This window comes from Xenopus laevis, chromosome 8L (assembly GCF_017654675.1).
Source record: "Xenopus laevis strain J_2021 chromosome 8L, Xenopus_laevis_v10.1, whole genome shotgun sequence".
NCBI classification, from domain to species: domain Eukaryota; kingdom Metazoa; phylum Chordata; class Amphibia; order Anura; family Pipidae; genus Xenopus; species Xenopus laevis.
In genome coordinates, this window is record NC_054385.1 from 87594756 (window position 1) to 87602508 (window position 7753).

Sequence of the window (7753 nt, forward strand, 5' to 3'; positions counted from 1 at the left end):
GTTTCCATTCAAATTTAATCCATCAAGTAAAAACTGGTCCATAATGCTCATCAAATAGTAAAACACTGTAAAACAATATTTTGTTTTTTTAACACATACACTGTTTAGGGTTGCCACCTGCCTGGTATTTTACTGGCCTGGCTGGTAAAAGTTAAGCTTCATCCCAATGTTATTAATAGGGGAAATGCATAAAAATATAGAAATTGTTTTTCAAGAAAAGGTGGCAACCCTAATTTTGGGCTATAATTGGTTTTGTAAAGGGCGCAAAAAAGAGAGGGAGGCAGAGGGGTGGATAATCCAGGCTCCTATTGAGATGAAGGTGAAGCTCAAGGGGAGGGGGGATGACAGAGAGCTCAGACAAACGGCAAAAATATCCCTGTGTTTCTATTGAGAGAGAAGGATAAGCTGCATAAGAAGATAATGCTTGGCTGAGAGGACAGGGACAAAGTGTAACTCCCTAAAATATAATTATATCTGCTATATAGTCCTTCTATGTTCACTTTTCAAATGTACAGTACCTTCATTTTGTAACTATTATTTATTGTGCTTTTATATATATATATATATATATATATATATATATATATATATATATATATATATATATATATTGAAAAGAGGGCCAGCACACTCTGTATGATTTAGTTGAAAACAAGTGTTGGTTTATTCACACATCATCCGACGTTTCGGTCCCACGTGGTTACCTCTCTCAAGGATGTGTCCCCATGTGGGACCGAAACGTCGGATGATGTGTGAATAAACCAACACTTGTTTTCACCTAAATCATACAGAGTGTGCTGACCCTCTTTTCAATATTGCTACAAACTTGGTCATGCACCTCTGGCTTCGTCTATGACCGAGTGCAGGCACTGTCTGACATTATATATATATATATATATATATATATATATATATATATAATATCAAAACAGGGGGGTTGTGGGAGCACTCTAAAGGCTTTAAAGTATATATAAGTATAATAAATGCTATTGCATATGTACCCAAAACAGGGGTTATTTTGTTACAAAGTTATGATCATAAAATTGATAAGCCACCATACCACGTCAAGGTAAACCCCGAATGGCGGTCCCTAACTTGTTTTATATTTTATGTGCATTTTAGCATTACCTGTAATCAATGTCCGTTGAACGCTGTTTTTTTCACTAAGGGCTAAATCCTCCCCAGCCAGCAATCAGGCTTTTAAAGGAGAGATATTCCCAAAACAAACGCCCAATTTTAAAAGCATAGGATATATATATATATAATATTTTATATTCTATTTTCTTCAATTTGCTTAGATGCCTTTTGTGTGGCTTTTTGATCATACAACCCTGTCACAATGCTGTGTTCCCTTAATAATTCAGAGACTTCTGGCAACTTAGGTTTTATTTGTTTGTATAGTTAAATGACTTCCTTCACTTATAGGGTATAACAGAAGCACCTCTTGATGCTAGATCAATGCTGTTATGCCTAGTGCCCCCCAAGCAACGACTCTATATACATAAACTTCTAGCATCAACCAGCTTTGACCACATTTTGCCAGAGAGAGAGTAATTCACAAGTGAAATGTATCAACCTCTATTGTGACCTCTATATATAACTGCCATTTTCCACAGCATGGTTGGGTATTTATAGTACTAGAACTTTAGACCCTGCCCCCATCTAAACCAAACCTGTAAACAAGCATTACTGTACTCACTGGTGGAAATGTCTTTTTGCCACTGCTATATAGCTTAATATATTTCAGCAAGTATTATTGTTACAGGTAAGTGTAGTTTTGCACATTTTTAAAAGTAGGATTTGGGTGGGCATGGCAGGTTATGCGTTCGTGTTAAACAGCTTCTTTCATTTATTCCCAGGATCTGGACAAGACAACCTTCCAGCTAGGTCCCAGTAAAAACAGCACAATATACTTGTCCACTCACTGGTGCCTTGGTGAGATTGTCTCCGGGATATGCTAATACAAATATTTCTACAGGTGTGCCTTACCCACACCTGCCACTTTCAAACACACAACTGCAATATGCTTTTATTGACTGCAATATTGGGGCAATTTCGAGGCATAGTGGAGGTACTCGTTTGTGGCAGCTTGTAGTGTCAGTAACAGTGTTCTTATTTTTAAAGTACTTAAATGGTCAGAATTGCAGGACAGTACTCACTATAAAACAGTAGCAAACAGCTGTTGGAGAACAAGGACTGCAAAACCAGATGTGCAATACTGGGCTGGAGGCAGAAAATAAGTAATCCCTGATTTGGTATAAAGACGGGGGCACCCAGCTGAAGGTTTAAAAGACATATGTCAAGCATGTCTAACCAAAAGACTTCCAGCATCTATCCTATAGATAAAGGTTAGAAAACATAATTGTCTGTCATTATGTTGTTGAACTTAATCCCAATGGCAGCTGGCTCTGAATAAAATATTTAATGGGTCTAATGCCTCTTAATGTATGATTTTAAAATCTAAAGGCAGATTTTAAAAAAGCTAAACATTGATAAATGCTTATGTAACACAACTTTGTCATTCTACTGACACGTCCACAGACTAATTGCAGTGATAAAGCACATAAAATATATTAAAGCAAAGTGCATACAGAACACATAGGGCTCATTACTAACATTGGTGTTAATTTGCACACCCAATTGTATTGTAATTAAGCACTCCAAAACAGGCCCGGATTTGTGGAGAGGCCACCAAGGCGGCAGGATTTTAGGGGGCAGCATGCTGCCCAACCACACCAACATTGGTTCAGAAACAACAGGGTTGTGCAGGAGATACAATAGTTTTTTAAATTGCCTGTGCACCAATCCCCATTGCTCTGATCCTGGTGAATAAAAGGTAGGGGGAGATGAACGACCGCAGGCCTAGGGGCACCTGCTATGTAAATCTGGTCCTGCTCCAAAACACCAACTTCTACAAACAATACAACATATTTTCTTTATACTTTGCTTGTGGCTCTTCCAGGCCTTTGTCATCACAATTTGCCTCCAGAAAAATGTGGCTGAAAGACTTGTGGCTGCAATTTTCTGCAACAATTAAAATTCCCATTAAGGTCAGTGCTTGGAGCATGAAGGGATTAGTAGCCCTCCAATCAAAACATCTGCCTTTCACACAGCCTGATTGGTTCTGCTTTAAGGCGAAGTATAGCTGCATATAGTCCATGCGTGCCAAAAAAAGGAAAGTGAAAGAAACTAGTTGCACTGGTTTCTGTGCTGCCATGAAGTAATTATCTGTATTAATTACTAACATTTATATTCTATGTGTACTGTATATTTTGAATCGGTCCCCAGGTTCAGTAATTGACAGAGGAACAGAGCATGTGCAGAAAATCAACAGAAAAAAAGATGGGAGCTTCATCATTGGAGACACAGATCTTCCCTGCAATAGGGCTGTGGTTACCTTGGGCTAATACAGAAGCCCAAAACATAATGTACAACATTTCTAACCTACTTTAGTTCAGCTTTACTTCTCCTTTAAGGGCAAGTATAGTCGCATATAGTCCATGGGGCCAAAACAAGGAAATTGAAAGGAAAATTTTACTGTGTTTGAAAATCATTTTGTGTACATAGATACAATGTGTGTTTAGTAGCACATTTACATTTTAAGGCAAAACATTCAAGGGTAACCATGAAACAATATAACAACAATATATAAGATCAATTCTCAAACGTAATACTACCAGGTTCCATTAATGACAGGTATTGTATCACTGCTAAAGAACTGCTGTAAGCATGGCTTACATGACTTGTGTTTGTAGGCATATTTGTCTTTATTCATATAAATGGTAGAAGCCAGAGTTAGCTTCAAGAGTTAATTGCAAAACAAGGGTTGGGGAGTATTGCAGTTCTTGATAAATCATATATCTTCATATCGTAGAGCAGTGCTTTCCAACTTCTGTGGTACCCAGGGCCACAATTTTTCTGTCGAATGTCATAGAGGGACAATAATGGAAGCCAGTGTTTACCATATTCTTATCTTATGTAATATTGTCTATATTTTACTCCTTTTAAAGTTTTGCAAAACTTGTTTCTGTCCCCACCCACTTTTGATGACGTCACTTCCAGTTTGCAGCAACATCACTTCCTGTTTGATGGTGGTCGGCGATTGCAGGTCGGGTTGCGGATAAGGCAGTTGCGGGTCCAGGTCGAGTAGCAGATCAAAGTTGGAAGTCTTTTGGAAATTGGTTTCACGCAGGACTCTAGAGTATGGCACACACAGGGAGCACAGGGCAGAGAAAGTATGGCACACACAGGGAGCATTGGACAAGCAGAGTATGACACACACACGGAGCATAGGACAGGCAGAGTATGGCACCGACAGGTAGTATAGGGCAGGCAGACTATGGAACATAGGGAACATAAGGCAGGCAGAGTATGGAACACAAGGGGCAGAGGGCAGGGAGCGGATGACACACACAGGGAACATAGGGCAGGTAGAGTATGGCACACACAGGGAGCATAGGGCAGGCAGAGTATGGCACACACAAGGAACATAGGGCAAGCAGAGTATGGAATACAGGGAGCATAGGGCGGCAGAATACAGCAGGAGACAGGGAAACATCAGGAACTTTTGCCCCTTCAGCAGTTTGTATGAAATGTGAACAGGTGAACAATGTGGGCATTTATAGTCTGGTACTGAGGTGTGAACAGTAGAGGGCTTTAGGGGTTTTAACAATAGAGGTGTCATAGGTGTGAACCATGCAGGGGGGATTAAAGGTGTGAACAATGCAGGGTTTTACTGCCTGAATTTGAGGTGGAAACAATGCAGGGGCCAGTTAATCTCTGTACCTTTTAAATCTTACATAAAATGTCAGCAGTCACAGCAGGCAGACTTTCATGTGGGGGCCACAGAAATAGGGGGTCGGCCCGCTGTTTTAGAGTGATTATAATATATTGTACCAATATAATATTTATACCTTTCCTATTCATATAATATGCGAGAGTCGTTAATAACCTGTAAAATATATCCTTGTAAAATTGGTTATAAAATTCGCATTCAGGTCACTCTACCTGTGGAACATGTATAGATGGAGTGCTTGGAACATGGAGGGGTTAGCTTAGTAGTCCTCCAATCAAAACACCTGCCTTAATATGGCTAGAAATTCCATATTTTATATACTGAACTTATTGCAGCAGCCTAAACTTTCAACTTCTCAATAGCAGCAATGATCCAGGACTTTAAACTTGTCACAGGGGGTCACCATCTTGGAAAGTGTCTGTGACACTCAAATGCTCAGTGGGCTCTGAGCAGCTGTTGAGAAACTAATCTTAGGGGTTGTTGCCAATTATCAAGCTTAAATTGAGGTTGACCTGTAATATAAGCTGGTGCTACGAGACTGATTATTAAATACTGATGCTGGTTGCACTGGTAATTATCTGTATTAATTATTAATCAGCCTTATATTGTAACATTTATATTCTATGTGTACTGTATATTTTGAATCGGTCCCTAAGCTCAGTAATTAACAGAAGAACAGAGCATGTGCAATGAATCAGCAGAAAAAAGATGGGAGCTACATCATTGGAGGCACAGATCTTCCCTGCTCAAGGGCTGTGATTACCTTGGGCTAATACAGAAGCCCAAAACACAATGTACAACATTTCTAGCTACTTTAGTTAAGCTTTACTTCTCCTTTAAAGGGAAGTATAGCCGCATATAGTCCATGGATGCCAAAACAAGGAAAGTGAAAGGACATTTTTACTGTGTTTGAAAGTCATTTTGTGTACATAGATACACTGTGTGTTTAGTAGCACATTTACACTTTTAAGTAAAACATCAAGGGTAACCATGAAACAACATTTCAACAATATATAAGAACAATTCTCAAATGTAATACTACCAGGTTCCATTAATGATAGGTATTGTATCACTATTAAAGAACTGCTGTATGCATGACTTACATGACTTATAATTGTAGGTATCTTTTTCTTTATTCATATGAGTGGTAGAAACCAGAGTTAGCTTAAAGAGTTAATTGCAAAATAAAGATTGGGTAGTAGGGATGCATCAAAACCAGAATTTGTTTTGGTATTTGGCCAGGATTTGGCCCTTTTCAGCAGGATTCTGATCCTTAAAATCATGTGACTTTTTGATACAGTACAAAACAAATGTTTTTTAGCTGCACGCTCTTTTTCCCTCCCCCTCACTGACTTGCATATGCAAATTAGGGTTCATATACGGTTTGGTATTCAGCCGAATCTTTCACAAAGGATTCGGGGGTTCAGCCAAATCCTAAATTTTGGATTTGGTGCATTCCTATTGGGGAGTAATGCAGTTCTTGATAAATCACATATCCACATATCTTAGGGTGATTATAAAATATTATACCCATGAAATACTTTTACATTCCCTATTTATATAATATACAAGAGTCATGAATAACCTGTAATATATATCCTTATAAAATTGGTTCTAAAATTCCCATTAAGGTCACTCTACCTGTTGAACATGTTTAGGTGGAGTGCTTAGAGAATTGAGGGGTTAGGTTAGTAGCCCTTCAATCAAAACATCTACCTTCCACACAGCCTGATTAGTTCTGCTTTAAGGGAAAGCTGCATATAGTACATTAAAGGCCAAAAAAAGGAAAGTGAAAGGAAAATTTTTAGTGTGTTTGAAAGTCATTTTGTGTACATAGATACAATGTGTGTTTAGTAGCACACTTACACTTTTCAGCAAAACATTGAGAGTAACCATGAAACAACATAACAACAATATATAAAACAATTCTCAAATATAATACTACCATGTTCCATTACTGATAGTAATTGTATCACTACTAAAGAACAGTAATTGTATCACTACTAAAGAACTGCATTAAGCATGGCTTACATGACTTAGTAAACATCTTTGTCTTTAGTCATATGAGTGGTAGAAGCTTCAAGAGTTAATTGCAAAACAAGGGTTGGGGAGTAATGCAGTTCTTGATAAATCACATATCCATATATCTTAAGAGTGATTATAATATATTATACTCATATAATATTTATACCTTTCCTATTCATATAAAATGCAAGAGTCATGCATATCCTGTAAAATATATTCTTATAAAATTGGATAGTGCTCAGTAATGTCACTTCTGCCATATGACTCATATAAACTTTTGTATTACAAAAATAATATACCACCTAATGTAAAATGTAAGGATATTAGCACTCAACTTTCATATAATGGTCATGGAACTACTTTAGCCATGAATATCCTGTAAAATCCTTTTAAGTGATGCTTAGTGATACAATCTATTGTAATTGGTGCTTAGTGATGTCATTTGTGTCACTTGACTTGTGTATTATAAAAAAGAAAAGGCAGCACCTGCTCCAAAATTTGAGATTATTAGATGGCACCACGGAGTTCAAGGACCTGTATATGATCATGGAACTCCTTAGCAATTTCTGTTATCCTTATATGTTACAATAATTCTGTATATAAAAAAAGCACACTTGGCTGGAAAGTAATGTTTTTTTAAAAAAAAAATGCTTTTAGTAAGGCTTCAATGGAAACAGAATTGGCAAGAATTCCCATTTTGGAAAAGCAATCATTTAATATGAAGATTACAGTAGACAGAGATTGTTGTTGGAATTGAAAATTGCAAATCCCACACACTTGTAAGGGGTAGAGAGAATTGAATTAGTATATTTTATTTAAATAGTTGTTATTGATATTCCAGTTACTATGGCACAGCTAAATTTAAATTGAGGAGGTTCTAGAGCAAGTTCTCCTTTGTGGTATTCAAAAGGGGGTTTTCTTATGGAAGCTATA